The sequence below is a fragment of the Adiantum capillus-veneris genome, chromosome 6 (assembly GCF_014529385.1).
Source record: "Adiantum capillus-veneris isolate H3 chromosome 6, ASM1452938v2, whole genome shotgun sequence".
NCBI lineage: Eukaryota > Viridiplantae > Streptophyta > Polypodiopsida > Polypodiales > Pteridaceae > Adiantum > Adiantum capillus-veneris.
In genome coordinates, this window is record NC_140936.1 from 127,265,280 (window position 1) to 127,286,499 (window position 21,220).

Here is a 21,220-nt window from a genome sequence, read left to right on the forward strand (position 1 = left end):
AAAATTCTTGACAAGGCTTTGAGTTTGAGGATTCAGCCACTTCTAGACAGTCTTATGCACGGGACTCAGACAAGTTTTGTCAAGGAACGCAGTATCCTTGACAACATCTTTACTTTTTGGGAGGCTTCTGCCCTAGCACAGCTCTGTGGTGAGGACCTAGTGATTCTTGTTCTCGATTTTGAGAAGGCATACGACAGAGTTGACTGGAACTTTCTAGAGGGAACTCTATGCAGGACGGGCTTCTCAGATGCTTGGATCATAGGGGTGTCAGCTTTGTACAGACAAGCTCATAGTCATGTACTTTTGGCAGGAGGTAGAGGTGATCGCTTCATGCTCACACGTTTGGTTAGATAGGGCTGTCCTCTTGCCCCCTTCCTCTTTCTGTTCTATGCCGAGGTGATAAGCAGGTTTTTGGTGTCACAGCAGGTTGGTCTGAGGGGCTTAGCACTCCCTATACGGGGAGATGAGATTCTGGACGCTGAGTTTGCCGATGACTCGGCCTTGTACTTAGAGGGTCAGGAGGCCAATTTACACAGATGTGAGCAGGCTTTGGAGACCTTCTGCTGTGCATCGGGCGCACTGATCAACTGGAGAAAGACAGTGGCTTTCTCGGTTGGCAGTGCTCTTGTGCCAGATTGGATGCCAGGAGAGGGTTTCAGGTCAATTCCTCCAGGGACTCCAGTTCGGTACTTGGGTTGTCAGGTTGGTTTGGACTTGTCTCCCAAGCAGCAGATTGCTCCTCTTCTCCTGTCCATGAGGAGAAAGCTGTTACATTGGAGCTCAGCACGACTTTCGTTGGCTGGTAGAGTAGTAGTTTCCAACCAGGTGTTGTTGGCGACTATGTGGTACATCACTTCTTGCTGGATCTTCTCGAGTTCTTGTATCAGCCAGGTAGAGAGGCTGATCAGGAACTTCCTTTGGTCAGGTCGCGACACTCAGATTGCCCGAGCCAAGGTGGCTTGGTCGGTCATCACACTTCCTTGTTCTCAGGGAGGGCTTGGGATCATTGATCCAGCTCAGCAGAGCAGATCCCTTCTTGGGAAGTTCTTCGTCAGAGGACTTCTTCCAGACGAGGAGCCCTGGAAGGAGTTCTTGCTGCAGAGGCTTCGTGCCAGGGTGCCTCAGTCAGGAGGCCCTTGGCAACCTTCGACTAGATGGATCTTTACAGAGCTGCGTCGAGTTGGTTTGACCAGGAGACTGGACGACCGATTTGCTGTGAGTTTGCTCTGATCTTGGGAGCTCTTACGACGTGGCCTTGAGTAGAGACAGCCGACGTGCACGGAGGAGCGCCTACGGCAGTCCCTCATCAGGAACCCCATGGTTAGCACTCAGAGAGGCCACTTGGTTGGGAGTCGGCCTCATGTTTCTTGGGGTCCCATGGCAGCTGGTCCAGCGCGCTCTCTAGGTGACTGGCTAGAGTTCACAGGTTTGTTAGAGGAGGTGCAGGCTGTTCAGCTACAGGGCATGAGAGGGGTGCAGAGCATGTGTCAGGACATCTCAGAGTCAGTTCCAGCTGAGTGGCTCACGCCTCTCGAGCCAGTAGCACCCCGGTGGATGGGAGCCTTCACACGACTGGAGGTTCTCATTTCAGTCAGGGCTTGCTCAGAGACTGTCCTAGCCACGTTCTTCGAGCTTCAGGGTGGGGGACGATTACAACAAGTTGCAGTACAGGCCCCGCAGGTAGCAGAGTGCTGTTTCCAGAGGATCCAAGTTGTGGGCATCTGTGGGAGGACTTGCGTCATAGACCCTGACCCAGCAGCTCTTGAGACAGAACACTGGAGGCTATGGGCTTGGGAGTGCTTTTCACTGGCACGAGTACAGTGGGATCTTGGTGAGTGGCTATGGAGGGACCCCTTCTCTTCTGCAGACCGCCCAGGAGTTCCCTTCTTTCAGTACACTGTTCGGCTTGGGCGTCATATACTTGCAGCACAGAGAGAGGCCCGCCTCGCTGCAGCACGTCATTGGCAGGAGGAGGGCCTCACATTCGAGTTCTTGGCAGCTTTTTGGCAGAGGATGTGGGACTCCAAACAGCCGAGGCGAGTCACCTTGTTTCGGTGGCTGGTCGCACATAGAGCCACAGCAGTAGGGAGCTGGCTTTTGCATAGTGGTCTCTCGGCCACATGTGCAGCTTGTGACCATTTGGTGGAGAGTCAGCATCACTGTCTTTGGGACTGTCCCTCGGCCCAGTAGGTGTGGCTACGAGTTCTTTGACTGATGCCTGCTCTCTCCACGTCTTGCTAGTACACTTGGGGGGCAGCGGCTTGGTCCACCCTCACGGGCCCTGTCTTTGGGATTGTCCCTCGGCCCAACAGGTGTGGCTACAAGTTCTTCGGTTGATGCCTGCTCTCTCCACGGCTCGCCAGTACACTTGGGGGGTAGCGGCTTGGTCCACCGTCACGGGCTCGGCTCTTCAGTTTGAGCTATCTTCCACCAGCAGGATGATAGTGATACAGGGGGGGTGACCTACACTCCAGCCTGCTAGAGCTTACTCCACTGGAGTGGTGCAGTGATACAGAGGAGTGTTGGGAGCTCATCAGTGGCGTGACACTTTGGTTCATCTGGCGGGCCCGCTGTTTCCGCATCTTTGACGCTCGCCCTGTGCCACCAGCAGAGACTGTTCGTGACTTTTGGCTAGAGCTGATCCATACTCTTAGAGGACAGCTTGAGGGACTACAAGGCAGCTCCGACCGCATGCAGGAGCGCCGCGAGGCTTTCCTTCGACTCTGGCGCCCTGGGCCTTTCTACACCATAGTCCAGGGGGTGCTCAGATGGCACTACTGTCCACCTGTGTGGCTTTTCCCTCCTCCCATCTCTTGATTTATCCCCATTGTATATATGTTTTTTTTTCATTGGGAGAGTCTCCCCATCATGCTTGTTGTAGCCCTCTCTTACAGAGGTGGTTGTAGCCCTATGGGCAGTTTTCATTAACTAATAGAAGGATCTTTTTCTTGGAAAAAAAAAATATAAGTTCTTTCAATTATATCCTTGCATCCATGAGGAAATAGATAGGTAATTGAGGAATGTTAAGATTGACCAAGAACAAAAGGACATCTTCTAAGAAACACCAAGTACTTGTTTGTAAAGCTAGATAAGAAATGCTTTTCTCAGTCTGAATGTACTAGGAAAGAACTGATTGATTATCCTTAAGATAGCTTGTCTCAAGACCACCTCTTATTTGTTGATATATTCTCACTTTGAACGATGAGAAATAATGATGGTTATTCAGCCAATGTTAAATCGGCCACCCCCATGGACGAAGACTCTCTACTCTATGCATGTATATGTCTTTACATATGTTAGGATGTTTGTTTGATAAAGAATACATGCAATGCTCCTTTCAAGGATGTGTTTTAAATAAACACTATTACTCAAATTTTAAAGGAACCATTATTTTAAGTGTTAAAAATAATGTGGTAGTAATAGGCATGATGCATAACTCTCACTCCGTGTGATCTCACCGTGTAGGTTTTGCCATTGGGAGAAGGCGTGCTCGATACTGCAACACCCCCCCCCTGCACCATCGCTGCCCCCCCCACTTCTTTGCCCTCGCATTGTCCGCCCCCCGCCCCCCCCCCCCCCCCCCCCCCCCTTGTTGTGTGCTGCACTACCCACCCGCTGCCCTCTCGCACCGCCACCCCCCACGCTGCCCTCTCGAGCTGCCGCCCCCCTCCCCGCCTTATTCGCTCCCCCGTCCCCCGCCGCCGCCGCCTTTCTCTTCGCTCTTCGCCTCTTTCCCAAAGTTTCCCTGCAATTGGCTCTGGCAGTGTTGTTCTTTGGACAGTGCTTGGCACGCTCGGTTGTAGAGTTTTTTCTCCTTCCGCTTCTTTGCCACAATAGTAGACGCAGATGGAGGCTCCAGCTCCGCCATAGAGGGACTAATTTGAAGCCCCCTCACCCGACCCTGCTAAGCCCACCATTCGACTTTCTCTTTCACCGACAGAGCAAGCGAGCCTAGCTGTAGAGGTAGAGCGCTTGCATACGAATTCTGTCATCTGCAAGATTCTCGGCACCCGACCTAGCAGAGGAGAGCTGCGTGACCTTCTCCAGGCCCGCCTTCTCACAGAGGTGGGCAATATCTTGGACGTACAGATACTCGAAGAGGTTACTATTAGATCGAGTTTGAGACCTCCGAGATGGCGTCCAAGGTCATTGCCATGAGTCCATTGACCATCCGAGCAACACGAGACCACTTTCGACATTGCAGACATGGTTTTGACCCTACTTCGGATGTTCTAGTAGAGGAGGTAGACATCCCCATCTCCGTCTGCTTTTCGGGTTTGCGGAGGGAGTACTTACCACTTTTGTCCAGGATAGGCTCAGCCATTGGGACTATCCTGGAGACACCTCGCACGGCAGTCTCAGTAGCTGCCAAGGCGGCTGGCATTCCCTCAGTTCGCGTTTTGGTTAGGGACACTCACACGCTCGCGAAGGTCATTCTTTTGCCTCGGGTGAGTGGCGGTTGGTTTAGACAGAGTGTGGAGTATTCCGGCCTCCCGAACCAGTGCTTCATTTGTCGACAGATGGGCCATCTTGCAAAGGCATGTCCACGGAGGAGGCCTCGACCTACACCACAAACTTAGCCCCAGCCTGCAAGGGCTGGCCAACAGCCACAGTTAGAGACATAGCGCACACATGCAGAGCCACCCTCTGAGCCTGGGGCTCCAGTGGAGGAGGGATGGTAGCAGGTCCGTGGTCGAGACGACGGGGGCCACAGCGACAGCCTGGCACTCAGAGTGGTCCTCAGGCGCCTACCCAGTAGTAGTGGGTTCCCACGGGGAACCGGTTCGGTCCTCTTGAGTAGGATGAGGTCCCTCCTCCAGCCCCCACCCCAGCTTCACCCTCGACAGCCCCTCCCCCTCAGAGTTCCCCCCCACCTCCTGCTCCCACCACCTCTTCCCCCCACCCCTCTACCTCTTCCGCTCCCCCCCGCCCCTCTTCTCCACCTCTCCCCCTGCTCCTACTCCCCCCCCCCCCCCCCCCCCCCTCCCGTTTCAGTTCCACAGTTTACCCAGGGGGCAGGGCCTTCTCCGAATGCTAGGAGATCTCTTGGAATCACCTTTGCCACAAGTCACTTGGGGAGAGAGGGACAGCCTTTCTTCCGACCCTCTCTACAGGTACAGACGTCTCCCCTTGCAGCTATCCCTTTCCCCTTTGCGGCAGGGACCAGACTGAGTGGACTCTCGACTCAGTGTTGGGATGGTTGCACACACAAGTCCTAGAGTTCTCTCACCACATGGGAGAACTAGGAGTTACAGGCATGCTTTAGACTTTGTGGCCATTGGCCAAGTTTGCAGTGACACCTCCAGATACAGCAGGATGTAGACACATTGTGGTTTACTTCTTTGCCGATACACAGTGCTTGCCATGCTATGTACACATTTATGAGGACTCCTGGATAGAGGAGGTTGCTTTACGTACGGCTCGCTCTGCTTGGGCTTGGGCCAGGCACTTGTTGCAGTCACGCCTATCTAGAGGACGCTCGGATGCAGATTACTCCCCATCCAAGCCAGCCTAAAACATAGCCCGTTTAGCTGCTACGGCAACATTTGTTCTCTCTTGCTCCCCATGAGGATCGTCTCATGGAACGTGCAGGGACTTGGTAAGCTCCAGTTTCAGCGTCAGCGGGGTCGACTATGTCAGGAGCTTCAGTGCTGCCTTGTGCGAGGAGAGATTGATCTCCTTATGCTTCAAGAGCACCATCTGTGTGAGAGCCGCATTAGATGTTGTGGTCAGCTCTTGCGTGGACGATATGATACTTTTTGGTCAGCTACTTTTGGACCTGGCGGCATCCAGGGTGGGGTATGTATGACTATTGTGGACTCTTTGCAGCAGGCCATTGTGGGAAGAGGGATCATTGTGCCAGGCAGGGCTCAGCGGATTACTATGCAGGTTCAGGGTTGCCTAGTGGCTTCCTGAACATCTACGCGTCCAATGCGGCGGGTGCTCGAGCAGAGTTTTGGTCACAGATAGTTGAGTCTCTGCCGCCACAGGCAGAACATTGGTGCATAGGAGGGGACTTCAACATGTTGGAGGACCCTTCTGACAGGATTGGTGGTAGCCATGCTACTGTGCATGGAGTTGAGCAGGCAACTTGGGAGAGGTTTTGTATGACTCTGAGGGTCTCGGATATTTGGCAACACTCTAGTTTTGTGAGGCCCCCAGACAACCTTGCCTTCTCTTGTTCGAACTGCAGAGTGGGAGGAGTGAATCTATCGCGGATATATCGCTTCTACACTAGTGACCATTTCAGTGACTTGGGAGGGAAAATTGGCATTCTAGCAGGGACTTCCTTCTCGGACCATGTACCAGTGATCCTCACAGTGTTGGCAGACAGGCAGAGGAGAGGGAGCACGATGCTTCGTATCCCCGAGAGGGTCTTGTTGGACTATGCACTCAGAGAGCGAGTACAGGCTCTCTGGAAAAAGATCTTGGACAGGCAGGATTCTCTTGCTGACAGAGTGGCCTCAGGACTACCTCAGATTAGTTGTTTCTTTCTCCAAGATTCTTTGGCTCGCCGGGCTGCAACGAGAGAGCAGGAGTAGCGTCTCAGACGGGGCATTGCTTCGTTATAGAGGATGGAGGAGCAGCACTAGACAACTCTTGGTTGGAGGAGTAGCTACAGTAGGCTTGCCAGGAGCTTGTTAGCACAGAGGAGAGGCGACATGATTTTTCTTTCCACCGATAGGCATCTCAGTGGACACATGTGAGCGACAGAGTGACTAGTGCTTTCTTTGAGGAAGTGGGACCTCGGCATTCGCATGCCAGGATCAGTCAATTGCGGAGGCCCGACTGGTCAGTTGCTTCTGAGCCCAAGGATATGCGTGCAGTTGCTACTGACTTTTACCGCGAGTTATTATCTACAAAGCCTCAGTCAGAGCATCTGGATGCATGCAGGGAGCAGGTTTGGGCACAAATGCCTTGTCTTGTGACTGAGGAGATGCGTCAGAGGCTTGAGCTACCACTTCAGCTTGAGGAGCTGCACACGGCTCTTAGGGCCCTCCCCCGTGGTAGCTGTCCAGGTGAGGATGGGTCGACTCCCAGTTTTTTCTTGGAGTACTACGACCTGCTTGGCCCAGATCTCTGTAGTGCTTTTCAGTACATTTTGCACACAGGAGTGATGCCTGACAGCATGAGTGAGGGCTTGATCTACCTCATTCCCAAGGAGGGTGGCTTCTTGGATGAGATTCGACAGTGGTGTCCCATCACCATCCTCATCTCAGCCTACAAAATTCTTGACAAGGCTTTGAGTTTGAGGATTCAGCCACTTCTAGAGAGTCTTATGCACGGGACTCAGACAAGTTTTGTCAAGGAACGCAGTATCCTTGACAACATCTTTACTTTTTGGGAGGCTTCTGCCCTAGCACTGCTCTATGGTGAGGACCTAGTGATTCTTGTTCTCGATTTTGAGAAGGCATACGACAGAGTTGACTGGGACTTTCTAGAGGGAACTCTACGCAGGACGGGCTTCTCAGATGCTTGGATCATAGGGGTGTCAGCTTTGTACAGACAAGCTCATAGTCATGTACTTTTGGCAGGAGGTAGAGGTGATCGCTTCATGGTCACACGTTTGGTTAGATAGGGCTGTCCTCTTGCCCCCTTCCTCTTTCTGTTCTATGCGGAGGTGATAAGCAGGTTTTTGGTGTCGCAGTAGGTTGGTCTACGGGGCTTAGCACTCCCTATTCGAGGAGATGAGCTACTGGACGCTAAGTTTGCCTACGATTCAGCCTTGTACTTAGATGGCCAAGAGGCCAACCTTCACAAATGTGAGCAGGCTCTGGAGACCTTCTGTTTGTTAGGAAATAAAACGTAGCTAAATAGATAATTGAGTAGATTACTTAATGGAGAGAGACAGATTTATATACACGAGATTATAGAGTAGAGAGAGAGAGAGAGAGAGTACACACGATATACGTGGTTCACCCAATGTGGGCTACGTCCACGGGAAAGCAGCCACTCAATGGCTTTAGTACTTCAAAACAAGAAGTAGTTTACAAAGGGATTATACCCTTAATGGAGCTCCCGCCTTGCTTCACTCTCACCACCTCACACTCACCTTGTTGCATCAACTTCACACTATGGAATGTGTGTAAAAATGGCCTCCTTTTATAGGCCAAAAGGGCTGCCCTCTCTTATGAGAGACAGCCATGTGTAGCCGCCCTTGTGCGAATAAGTCCAAATCGGACCCTCCAATCCACCCATGTGTGGCCGCCCTTGAGAAGACAAGGCCGCTTTTGAATTCGGCCACCGGCCATTGAATTCGGCCACCGGCCACCGGCCATTGACTTCCGACCTCTTTCCGGCCGCCGTCCGGCCATAATATTTCGGCGAAAAAGAATATTCCGGCGGAAAAGTTGCCCCTGATTCTTGTCCGTGAAAATTTTGGTTTCCGGTGAGTGATTTTCCTTCACGCACGATGGCTTCTCCTCATAATGGGGGCGTTACAAATGTGCGCCTTTACCACAGAAAATTACAAGGGTAAATCAGGCTCCATACTTAACACTGTTGTGCATTGGGCACACTGATCAACTGGATAAAGACAGTGGATTTCTCGGTTGGTAGTGCTCTTGTGCCCGATTGGATGCCAGGAGAGGGTTTCAGGTGGATTCCCCCAGGGACAGTAGTTCGGTACTTGGGGCTGTCAGACTGGTTTGGACTTGTCTCCCGAGCAGCAGATGGCTCCCCTCCTCTTGTCTATCAGGAGAAAGTTGTTACATTGGAGCTCAGCACGACTTTATTTGGGTGGCAGAGTAGTAGTGGCCAACCAGGTGTTGTTGGCGACTATGTGGTACATCTTCTTCTTGGATCTTCTTGAGTTCTTGCATCAACCAGTGAGGCGGTCCGGGGCGGGCAACAAGAAGAGCAACCTCTAGACACCCTTCAAGGCTCCCGTGCTGCTCAATGGGGTTGGGGCACAACACAACACAAACCAAAACAACAAACCCACAGCCAAATCCCAACTACACAAGGGGCACCACCTAGTTTAAGAGCGAACTAGGACGCAAAAGAGGAGAATCGTTAGATCAACCCACAAACAAGCAAGGAATTTACACTAACCCTAACACCAATGGAGCACTCTCACACACTAAAACACGCGAGAGAGAGAGAGAGAGAGAGAGAGAGAGAGAGAGAGAGAGAGAGAGAGAGAGAGAGAGAGATGGTGCTCGGGCTGCTTTGAAGTGTATCGTTAACGATCAAGCAAACATATATATATGTAAGAAAGAGAGAGAAAGGGGGAGGGGGTGCTTGTTGCATTAATACCTTCTTACAAATCTGTCATGACAAATCAAAGTGAGATTAGTATTTGTTCAACATAGCTTGCGTAAATTTCACCACAACACATCACAAGAAAAGCCACCCCAATCACTGTCTTAAAGCCAGGGGAGTCCTCTCCACCCTGTCGCCCTCTTACAGTATGTGGGATTTATGGCTAGATTGATGACAACACCAGAGACAAGCTATCAAGAACTTAACAAAAAACACCAAGACACTTACGCATCATTGTTGTCCATTACTTCACGTTGGAAGGGAGACAAAGTATCCAAGCTTAGTCCAAATCCACCCTCCTTGATTCAGCAAATGTTGGGCTTACACTAGTAGGAGAAATGATAGATTTCCTACTCTCAATTGAATGATCACTCTCTCTCTTACAATGGCATAGAGTTCCCTTACTAATCCCCTATTACAACACATGCACATGCATAAGACAATGAGCTTCCACTCAAGAGCTCCTTCTAGAGAGGTTGAGCTTGGCTTCTCAAGCTATAACATAGTGCTCTTGCTTATGGCTCTCCCTTTTGTGCTAGCCACACCCTCCTTTTATAGCAATTTTGAAGGCTAGGGTTACTCCTCTAACCATGGTTGGGTTAGATTTTCAGCCATTTATCTAATTTCTTTTGCTTGGAATTATCAAGAAGTTGGTGGGGAAAGAGAGAGGAGAGAAACGGAGGTGATAGGACTTTTCATAGTGGGTTAGTGTTAGTAGAGTTAGTATTAATTTACAAATGGAATTGGATATTTACAATGGGAGTATCCATGTAGGATACAAATAAGGAAGACAAACTCTTAAGAGGTAAGAAAAGGTGGATTTCTTACAAGGTTGATGCTCCAAGTGTCTTGAGTAGGGCCAATTTTGACGCTTGTTGATGGTCCACTAGCTTTGACGGTACATTTTTTCTCCACTCTTGACCTTCCTTGAGAGACAAGGTAATTGAAGCTGAGTAATCAACCACCATGATGTTGTCTTTTAAGAGAAGAGGCTGAATTTTGTGGTTTTTTTTTTATAGATATGGGTAAATTGGAGGAGGAAAAATGAGACTAGGTGGTCAATTTTGGAATGGAATTGTGTGTGGGAGGTATGAGTTCACCATGGTTTCTCTTATTCTTCAAGGTTGAGGAGAAGGTGAGTAGGGTGCAGAGAGGAGTGGTGAGAGAGGTGGGGATGATGAGTGGAGAAGTGTGTGTGAAAGAGGAAAATGATAAAGTGGAAGAGAGAGTGTGGCTGCATAGCATGGGAAAACTGGGGTCCACTAATAAAATCATAGCTCACAGCTCGTAGCTCAAAAAAATATGAAAAAATTTGAGGCAAAAGTTCAGCCCACGAGCTACAACTTTTGTTTGTATCACCTTTTCAAATTCAGAGAGCAAGTGAACTTTAAAAATTGAGCAAAACCGACCGTTTTTTTCCACAGCACAAGGTCCTTGTGGGGTCCTTCTTTGGATGATTCTTTTGAATACCTCCAAGAGTGAGCCCTCCATAGTGCATGTATGCATGCCACCTACCCTTGACCTTATTTGGTAGGTCTATAATTGAAGATATTGTTGAGATTATGATATAAGTGAATAGTACAACTAAGAAAATCAAATATTGAGGGGTCTAAAAAATATGTACATGTCAAATATAAATAATATAAGTGGAAAAAATATAAAGGGGTCAAAAGAAATCTCTCTCATGATGAGGCTACCATAAAAAGATAAATATTTTTGGTGTTCTAATTTTTTAGAAAAAAAAAAACAAAATAGATGTAGGAAGGGAAAAATCACAATAGTGAAAAAATATACACATAAATAAAACTAGTTTTTTTGGATTTTTGTTGGGGTGGAGTTACACCAAATATAAGAGAAGCTTACATGAGAATATTTCTATATGGAATAAAGAGTATGAAAAATGGTAAGAAAAAATTGTGGTAATGGTGAGGCAATGTACAGAGCATAAATAACACACACCTAGGTAGAAATATTTAAATAAATACCAAAATAATTATGAAAAAAACTTTTATTTAGGCCCTATATACAAAGAAATATTTACATACGCATGGGCCATAATATACTTATATTTTTTTATTTTTATTATTTTTTTGGCTCAACTAGCCCAATGACTAGCTAATTGAGGGTTTTTTAAAGAAGATATGGGAAAAGTCCCGTGACTCACGCACGCCTATGTACAGTGAAATGGTAGGGATAGCCACAGTGTTTGGGTGATTTTGGTAGGGTGAGGTAACTCACTGTGGCAATTACAAAGAGATGAAAAACGGCTATCACCAGGTAGAGAGGCTGATTAGGACCTTCCTTTGGTCAGGATGTGACACTCAAATAGCCCGAGCCAAAGTGGCTTGGCAGGTCATCACTCTTCCTTGTTCACAGGGAGGCCTTGGGATCATTGACCCAGCATAGCAGAGCAGAGCCCTTCTTGGGAAGTTCATAGTCAGAGGACTTCTTCCAGGTGAGGAGCCCTGGAAGGAGTTCTTGCTACAACAAATTTGTGCTAGGGTGCGTCAGGCTGGAGGCCCCTGGCGACCTTCGACCAGATGGATCTTCACAGAGATAGTGCGCAGAGCTCATTTGAGCAGGAGACTGGAGGACCGCTTTGCTGTGATTTTTCTTCGATCTTGGGAGCTCTTGCGGCGAGGCCTGGAGCAGAGACAGCCTACTTACACGGAGGAGCGCCTACGACAGCCCCTTGTCTCGAACCCCATGGTTAGCACTCAGAGAGGCCACTTGGTTGGTAGTCGGCCTCATCTTTCCTGGGGTCCCATAGTAGCGGATCCAGCGTGCTCTTTAGGTGACTGGTTAGAGTTCTCAAGCTTGTCAGAGGAGGTGCAAGGTTTCCAGCTACAGGGAATGAGAGGGGTGCAGAGCATGTGCCAGGACATATCAGAGGTAGTTCTAGCTGAGTGCCTCACACCTCTCAAGCCAGTATCACCCAGATGGATGGGAGCCTTCACACGACTGGAGGTTCTCATCTCAGTCAGAGCCTGCTCAAAGACTGTTCCATCCCCTTTCTTCGAGCTACAGGGTGGGGGACGCTTACAGGGAGTTGCAGTAGAGGCCCCGCAGGTGGCAGAGTGTTGTTTTCAGAGGATCCAAGTAGTGGGCATCTGTGGGAGGACTTGTGTCATCGATGTTGACCCAGAAGCTCTTGAGACTAGACACTGGAGACTGTGGGCTTGGTAGTGTTTTCCACTGGCACGAGTACAGTGGGGTCCTCGTGAGTGGCTCTGGAGGGACCCTTTCTCTTCTATAGACCACCCAGGTGTCCCGTTCTTTCAGTAAACTATTCGATTGGGACGTTGTGACGTGTTTTGGCGAAATGGTGCGGACCACCCCAAAGTCTTTGAGATATGTTTTTTAATGCTTTTGGGGGCCTTATATGTAAATAAATCATGCTTGTACAAAGTGTACAAAGGCGGTGTGTGCCAGCTGTCTCTACGCATGCGGGCCAGTTGTGCGGGGTACATAGTTTTGTTGTTTTTGTACATAGAAGTGTCGAGACTGCAAAGTGTGAGTTAGTGCTTTAAAAATATGAAAAAAAACTGAACTTTTATCAGCTTGGGGTCGTGAATGAGGAGGGATATTCAGCTGTGAAGAAGAAACTATGTGTTGCTGCAACCTGCGGTGAAGGGTGGGGGTTTTGGTGTAGAGGTGCCCCTCTTGCCTTGCGAGAGCCTGGTGTGGTGAGTTGAGAGTGTGTCTCTCCTCAATGGTCTGATGAAAGTGGGTGCTTAGCTCTGCATATTGACCTCTCTTCATCTTGGTTTGAGGTATGGCAGCCATGTTGTTTGTGGTTCCCTTTGGTGCAGCTAGTCGAGGGTAGACTATGCGTTGCAATTCCTTGCTTGTACATACGCAAAAGGGCAAGGTTTTCCCCAAGTTTTCCATCACTTTTTTTGATTTTTTTTGCTGAACTTTATGGGATTTCAAAGTGAGCTTGATTTGGATGGGTTTTGGTCAAGCTATGTGTATATATAAGAGCGCCTATGGAGTCCCTACTAGCACATGGAAGAGCGTTTGAAAAGAAGTGAAGCTCTTGGTTTTATGAGGAAAAGTGCAGAGATTTCCATTGTTTTTCTTTACTTTTTTACTTCGGTTTTCTTGGTTCCCTTGCTTCCTTTGGTGCATCCAAGTATAGTGGGAGTTGTAGCGGTGTAGAGGGAAGCTAGTTGAAGCTAGTTGGGGCTGAGTGCGAGTGAGGCTATCAAAATTTGTGAGAGAAGATCAGTCCATATTATCTTGAGAGAGCTATACTCTTCATCCTCTTTTCTTGGTGTTGGTTTGAGGTGTTGTAGAGGCCAGCCCCCCAATCCTTCACATAAACTGGTGCCCCCACTGGGGAGAAGAGAATCCTTCTAACAGGGTTTTGATCTACAGATTGGCATCCATTTGAAGATCAACTCAAGGCCTATGGAGGGGGATGGGCATGAAGTCTTCAAGGGTGGGAAAGGAGAAGATGTGGACAAGTTCATCCGAAGGATCGAATTGATTGCATTGAAGAGCAATAGGGACGATGGTGCATTCAAGGTACGTTTGGTGAGTTTGCTACTTGAAGGTGAAGCACGTGAATGGTATGAAGATAGGCTTGAAGGTGATGTAAAGGGAGATTGGAATCTTCTTTCTCATTCCTTGAGAGAAGAGTTTGAGAAGTAGGATGATCTTGAGTATTTGTGGAGAGAGCTAAGCAAGCTGCAACAAGGAGAACATGAAGACATCAATGTGCACATAAACAGGTTTGAAGCTTGTTGGAGAAAGATCATAAAGGGACTTGAAGAGAATCAAATGCCCCCTGATTTCTTGAAGAAATATAGGTTTGTGGTTGTCTTACATCAAAGCATTAGAGACAAGGTGGAGCTCAAGGACTCAGGGACCTAGGCAGTAAAGGTTTCTAGAGAGCAATGGAGAAAGAAGGTGAGAAGGCATGAAATGGCAAATAGGGAAAGAGAAGAAAATGTACATCAAAGGGATGGTTATGTATCAACAAATAATGTGGTCGAGCCATTGCCTTTGGATATACATGTTGAAAGGGAAATCCATGTAGAAGCTCCAATAGTGGACAATAGAGGACAGGAATCCTTTCACCAAGACATTCAAAGATTGACAGAGCAAATAGGAAACCTCAACCTTGCTATGCAAGCTATCCAAAAACAAGTAAGAATACCTCAAGGAGAACGGCCTCAAAGGAATAGAGGTGATAATGTGATGTGTTACAATTGTGGGGAGAGAGGGCATATATCGCCCAATTGAAATCAACCAAGGAGAGAGCCACGAGGTATATATCCTATCATACAAAGACAAATAGGTAATGATGGAAATGTAAATGGAAATGTGCAACCTCTCCAAGGTCAAGTACTTGCACAACAACAGGGACAAAATCAAGCTCAAGCACCTCCACAATTTAACGTAGGAATTTTGGAGGCAGTTGAGGAGGGAGATGAAGATGATGAGGTTGATGTCTTTGCAAATAAGAGAACAAGGGCACAAAAATCAGGGAGTGAAGGCCTTTTCAAAGAGGAAAGAGCAAGGAAAAATCCAAGGAGAGATGTAGATAAAGGCAAGGCACCTATGGAAGAGGCTGAAAGTAGTAAGCAGGCAAAGGTAAGGGCAAGAAGAAGGAAAATAGGCATGGATGATTTTCAGCTTGGGAAGGGTCAATCAACATACAATCTCTTAGAAGACTTGAAGAACAAGAGGGCCGACATATCATATGGGCAACTCTTGCATTTGAGCTCAAGTATGAGAAGGCACTGGCATAAACTAGCTAGTGTTAGAAGGGTGAAGGTAAAGACACGCGATGCACATGTAGTGCAGCTTCATAAAGTTACTGATGTTTTGCCTGTGGTTGATGCTTGGATACATGGAAGGAGGGTGAAAAAGACATACATGGATGGTGGAGCCCAAGTGTGCGTTATGACAGAGGAAACAATGCAGCAATTGGGATTGCAGCTCACAGGCAAATCCTTGTTCAGTGTGAAGATGGCAAATAGTAGTAGAGTGAAATGCTTGGGAGTTATTCATGACTTGGAGCTTAATGTTTTTGGTCAAAGGGCTATCATGGACATTCATGTGATGCCTACAAAGCTTCGGGCATATCCAATTATATTGGGTAGAGCTTGGTTGATTGCTATGAGGTCACGGCAGGACTGGTACAGGGGATGTATTGACCTCTTTGTGGACAGGCCTAAAGAGAAGAGGATTAGATATGATATGAAAACATGTAAGGTGTTGGAAATTGATGATGAACCAGCTATGCGTCAATATTTATCGCCATCCACTTATGACATGTGTGACAGTTCTTCTAGTGCATCCTCTACATGTACTGACGATGAGGTTTATGATCAAAGTCTTCTTGATCTTGATGTAGATCTTTGTGGGATACATGTATATGATGAAAATTGTGATAAAGGGGATGCTATGAGATCATAAAATGACCACGGGGCTGATCATGAGCCAAATGTACCAAAAGCTGAATTAATGGATATGCTTGCAGGTGACCTGACTAGTCGAGAGAGAGAAGCATATGATGCATTGTTTGATAAGTATCCCAAGTTGTTTGCCAAAGATTATGCTCAAATGATGGGAACAAAGAGTGTTGTTCATGAAATAAAGCTTAAAGAAGGTGCAAAGCCTGTTGCTCAAAAGCTAAGGAGATTGGGCACCATTCAACGAAAGGTATTGGAGATAGAGGTGAGTAAGCTTTTGCAAGCTGGTTTTATCTACCTTGTGGATGACACAGAATGGGTTTCCCCTGTGTTTATAGTTCCAAAAAAGGGAAATAAATGGAAAATATGTGTGGACTATAAGCCATTGAATGCGGCAACAAAGCGGCATCACTATCCCCTTCCCTTTCAGGATGAGATTTTGGACACTGTTGCAGGTCATGAGAGATATTCGGTATGTGATGGGTTTAGTGGGTATTTTCAAATTGGGATTGCATATGAAGATCAAAAGAAGACCAGATTTTTGACCCCATGGGGAGTGTTTTGCTATAGGGTGATGCCCTTTGGCTTGATGAATTCTTATGCAAGCTTCCAAAGTTGGATGGACAAAGTATTGGGACCTTACCTTGGAAGCTTTGTAAAGTTTTTATGGATGATTTTTTTGTTTACAGTGATAGAATGCTTCATGTGAAAAATCTTGATATGGTGTTTAAAAGGATTGATGATGATGGGGGTCAACTCAATCCTTTGAAATGTAAAATTGCAAGAGCTAGAGTGATACTTCTTGGCCATGAGGTAAGTGAGAATGGGATAGCTCCAGATCCTGCAAAAGTGGAATATTTGCTTATGATGGAGAGTCCTAAAAGTACAAAGGAATTGATGAGTTTTGTACAAAAGCTAAGGTACTTGTCAAGGTCTTTTTGTATGCTTGCTGAATATGTACACCCTTTGCAAGAAGCAACACAAAAAGACCCTTTTCTTTGGACTGAGCATGAGCAAACAACTTTTGAGGACGTCAAGGAAAAGCTATCTACATTACCTTTGATGATGCCTCCTTGTTGGGATGAAATGTTTTACTTGAGCTTGAGCGTGGGTGATCATGCTATTGGTGCATTATTAATGCAAAAAGGAAAAAAACAATCTTATATGAGGCCGGTTTACTACATAAGCAAAGTGAAGAATGATGCACAAAAATCTTGGCATGAGATCGAGCAATTGGTTTGGGCATTGGTATATGCAACAAAAAGGCTGAAATCTTATCTTATTTGTAAGCCTTTTGTGGTGTTGACATCATGTAGTTTATTGTCTCATGCACTAAGGTATCCTTGGGATAGTCCTAAATTGCAAAAGTGGATACTTAGCTTGCAATAGTTTGACATGAGCTTTACTAAGGAGGATAGTGTGAGAGCAAATATGGCGGATATGCTCACTTTTAAAGAGATTCATGCAAGGAGTGAGTTGAAGAAATATTTGGAAAAGAAGATAGCACCAAGCCCAACTATGCATGCGGAGCTTCAGGATGTAGAGGGTACCTTATACTTTGACGGGGCTTTCAAGAGGAGCATTAATAAGAGCACTATTGGTTATGTATTTGTGGATAAAAATGGCATTGAGTGCTGGTTTGGAAGCCAAGAAGTGGATGTAAAGAGTAATAATGAGGCTGAGTATGCAAGCCTCTATTTGGGCTTGGAAGAATGTGTCAAAAGACATGTAAGGAGGCTTTTAATCAAAGGAGATTCTATGTTGATTGTGCGGCAAGTTCAAGGTACCTGGAAGGTAAATCAAGAAGGCATGAAGGTCTGGTTTTTCAAAGTGAGGAAGTTGTTAAAGTCTTTTACTTCCTTTCAAATATGGCATGTACCACGAAACATGAATGTAACGGCTCATGAGTTGGCAGAACAGGTGTTCACAAAGGATGTGCAGGCGGTGATAATTAGAGAGCCAAGGTATCTTGGAAGGGAATCCCTCCATGAGGAATAACATGTGTTGCAAACGGGTTTTGCAAGAAAGGGATTGGCTTCTCAACAAAGGCATGCAATCACACGAAGAGCTATGAGGTATGTCTTCGTTGGAGAGCAAATGTATCACAAGGGGGCTGATGGTGTCATGAGAAGAGTTCTCTACCATGATGAAATTTTTTATTTCTTGAAAGCATGTCATGAGGAAGGATGTGGAGGCCATTTTGAAGTGGAAATTACAAGAAGGAAAGTATTGAATGCTCAAATTATGTGGCCAAGTATGAATAGGGATGTTGTGCATTGGTGTAGAAGCTGTCACGAGTGCCAAATATATCAAAAGAGAAAGCTGATGCCCGAGCCTTTGAGACACATTGTAAGCTATGGACCTTTTGAGAAGTGGGTTGTGGATGTAATTGGTCCTCTTCCAGGCACTAGAAATGGGAAGCACTACATACTTAGTGCAGTGGATTATATGACAAGATGGCCAGAAGCAAAGGCTAGTAGAGGGGCTACAAGCAAATATGTATGCAGCTTTATCTTTGATTGCATATGTTGTAGATTTGGAGTGCCGTTGGAGCTTGTAAAGTGATCAAGGGAAAGAGTTTAGGAATGATCTTATCATTGAATTGGTGGAGAAATTGGAGATCAAACATAGGTATGCTACTCCTTATCATCCACAATGCAATGGGTTGGTGGAGGCATTCAATGGAGTTTTATAGAAGATATTGTTCAAGCTTGTGGAAGAACATCCAAAAGATTGGGATATGTATTTGGAGAGGGTACTGTGGGCATGTAGAGTGACTCAAAAATCATCCACGGGCTTCACTCCATTTCATTTGGTATATGGAGAAGAGTGTGTTATGCCGATTAAAGTGATGATTCCTTCATTGCAATTCATTTTGAAGCATAGTTTGGTTAAGGAGGAGCATGTAAAAGAGAGACTGGCATCTATGCATAGCCTCTTGTTGGATAGAGAAAGTGCCATTAGATACTATGAAGACTTGGGAAGAAGAAGGGCTGATGTATTCAATGAAAAGATAAAGGCAAAAGGGCTATGTGAAGGCATGTTCGTTAGGAGGTATAATAGTGCTTTGGACAATACCTTTCAAACAAAGTTCAAGGCAAAGTGGGAAGGTCCTTTTGTGGTGCATAAGGTGTATGATAATGGAAGCTATCAGCTCAAGGACTTGGATGGAAAGATGCATAAGGCAAGATTCAATGGGATCCGAATCAGGTCTTATGTGACCAGAATCATGTGATGAAGCAAGAAATGCGTATGGAACACTTGAAAGTGTTCCATGCTTATTGGGGGGGCAATATGTGATGTGTTTTGGAGAAATGGTGAGGACCACCCCAAAGTCTTTGAGATATGTTTTTTAATGCTTTTGGGGGCCTTATATGTAAATAAATCATGCTTGTACAAAGTGTACAAAGGCGGTGTGTGCCAGTTGTCTCTACGCATGCGGGCCAATTGTGCGGGGTACATAGTTTTGTTGTTTTTGTACATAGAAGTGTCGAGACTTCAAAGTGTGAGTTAGTGCTTTAAAAATATGAATAAAAACTGAACTTTCATCATCTTGGGGTCGTGAGTGAGGAGGGATATTCAGCTGTGAAGAAGAAACTATCTGTTGCTGCAGCCTGCGGTGAAGGGTGGGGGTTTTGGTGTAGAGGTGCCCCTCTTGCCTTGCGAGAGCCTGGTGTGGTGAGTTGAGAGTGTGTCTCTCCTCAATGGGCTGATGAAAGTGGGTGCTTAGCTCTGCATATTGACCTCTCTTCATCTTGGTTTGAGGTATGGCAGCCATGTTGTTTGTGGTTCCCTTTGGTGCAGCTAGTCGAGGGTAAGACTATGCGTTGCAATTCCTTGCTTGTACATACGCAAAAGGGCAAGGTTTTCCCCAAGTTTTCCATCACTTTTTCTGGATTTTTTTTTCTGAACTTTATGGGCTTTCAAAGTGAGCTTGATTTGGATGGGTTTTGGTCAAGCTATGTGTATATATAAGAGCGCCTATGGAGTCTCTACTAGCACATGGAAGGGCGTTTGAAAAGAAGTGAAGCTCTTGGTTTTATGAGGAAAAGTGCAGAGATTTTCATTGTTTTTCTTTACTTTTTTACTTCGGTTTTCTTGGTTCCCTTGCTTCCTTTGGTGCATCCAAGTATAGTGGGAGTTATAGCGGTGTAGAGGGAAGCTAGTTGAAGCTAGTCGGGGCTGAGTGCGAGTGAGGCTATCAAAATTCGTGAGAGAAGATCAACCCATATTATCTTGAGAGAGCTATACTCTTCATCCTCTTTTCTTGGTGTTGGTTTGAGGTGTTGTAGAGGCCAACCCCCCAATCCTTCACAACGTCATATACTAGCAGCATAGAGAGAGGCCCGCCCCGCTGCAGCACCTCATTGGCAGGAGGAGGGTCTCACAGCTGAGTTCTTGGCAGCCTTCTGGGAGAGGTTGTGGGACTCCAAACATCCAAGGCGTGTCACCTTGTTTCAGTGGCTGGTGGCACACAGAGCTACAACACTTGGGAGCTGGCTAGTGCATAGTGGTCTCTCGGCCACATGTGCAGCTTTTGTTGTGCGCGTATAGTGCATGCACGGAGTGTGTGCAAGAGAGGGGGAGAAGAGAATGGGGAAGGGGATGAAGCATAGTGCACAGCAGGGAGTTTGGGTTAGTGGAGACGAAAGTGAGAGAGTAGTCAACTCTCTCCCTTTCTCTCCCTATATTCATTTAGGTGAAAGTATAAACAGGGCCGGTTTCCCACGGCCACCTGGCCTACACCCCAAAAACCTCCCACTTGAAGGTGACGGTGGCCAATAGTGGCATTAGTATAGTTAGTCTATACAAAGTTGATGAAGCATTGCCGAGGCTTCATCCTACACCCATAAGTTCTATACAATGTGTAAATCGCTCCGAGGCTAGGCTCTTTGTGAGAGCATCTGCGGGGTTGTCGTCAATGTGAACCTTGACAAGCTCGATACGCTTGCCAGCCAATGCATCTCGTATGACATGGTATCTGACCTCTATGTGTTTTCGACTTTGAGTGAAACACCGGATTCTTTGCCAAAGCAATGGCACTCTGACTATCACAATGTAGTACTGGAACCTCGTGAATGCCCAAATCTCCCACTAGACGAGCCAACCATATGGCTTCCTTGCTGGCGTCAAACGCAGCAACATATTCTGCCTCAGTGGTAGATGAAGACGTGCAATCTTGGAGACACGATCTCCAAGAGATAGCTGCTCCAGCAAACATGAACACATAGCCAGATGTGGATCTTCTACGATCCACACAACCCGCATAATCCGCATCCGTGTAACCTACAATAGATGCATCACTGTTTTCGAAGCGTAAACACTTGCTAGCTGTACCTTTCAAATATCTGAGGATTTTCTTCACTGCTTCCCACATGCTTCTTGCTAGGGTTTGCCATGTACCTACTAACCACTCCCACAGCATGTGCAATGTCTGGTCTTGTGGCTACCATAGCATACATCAAACTGCCAACTGCTGAAGAATATGGTACTTTCGCCATTTCCTCTTTCTCAGTCCCCACTGTCTTGGG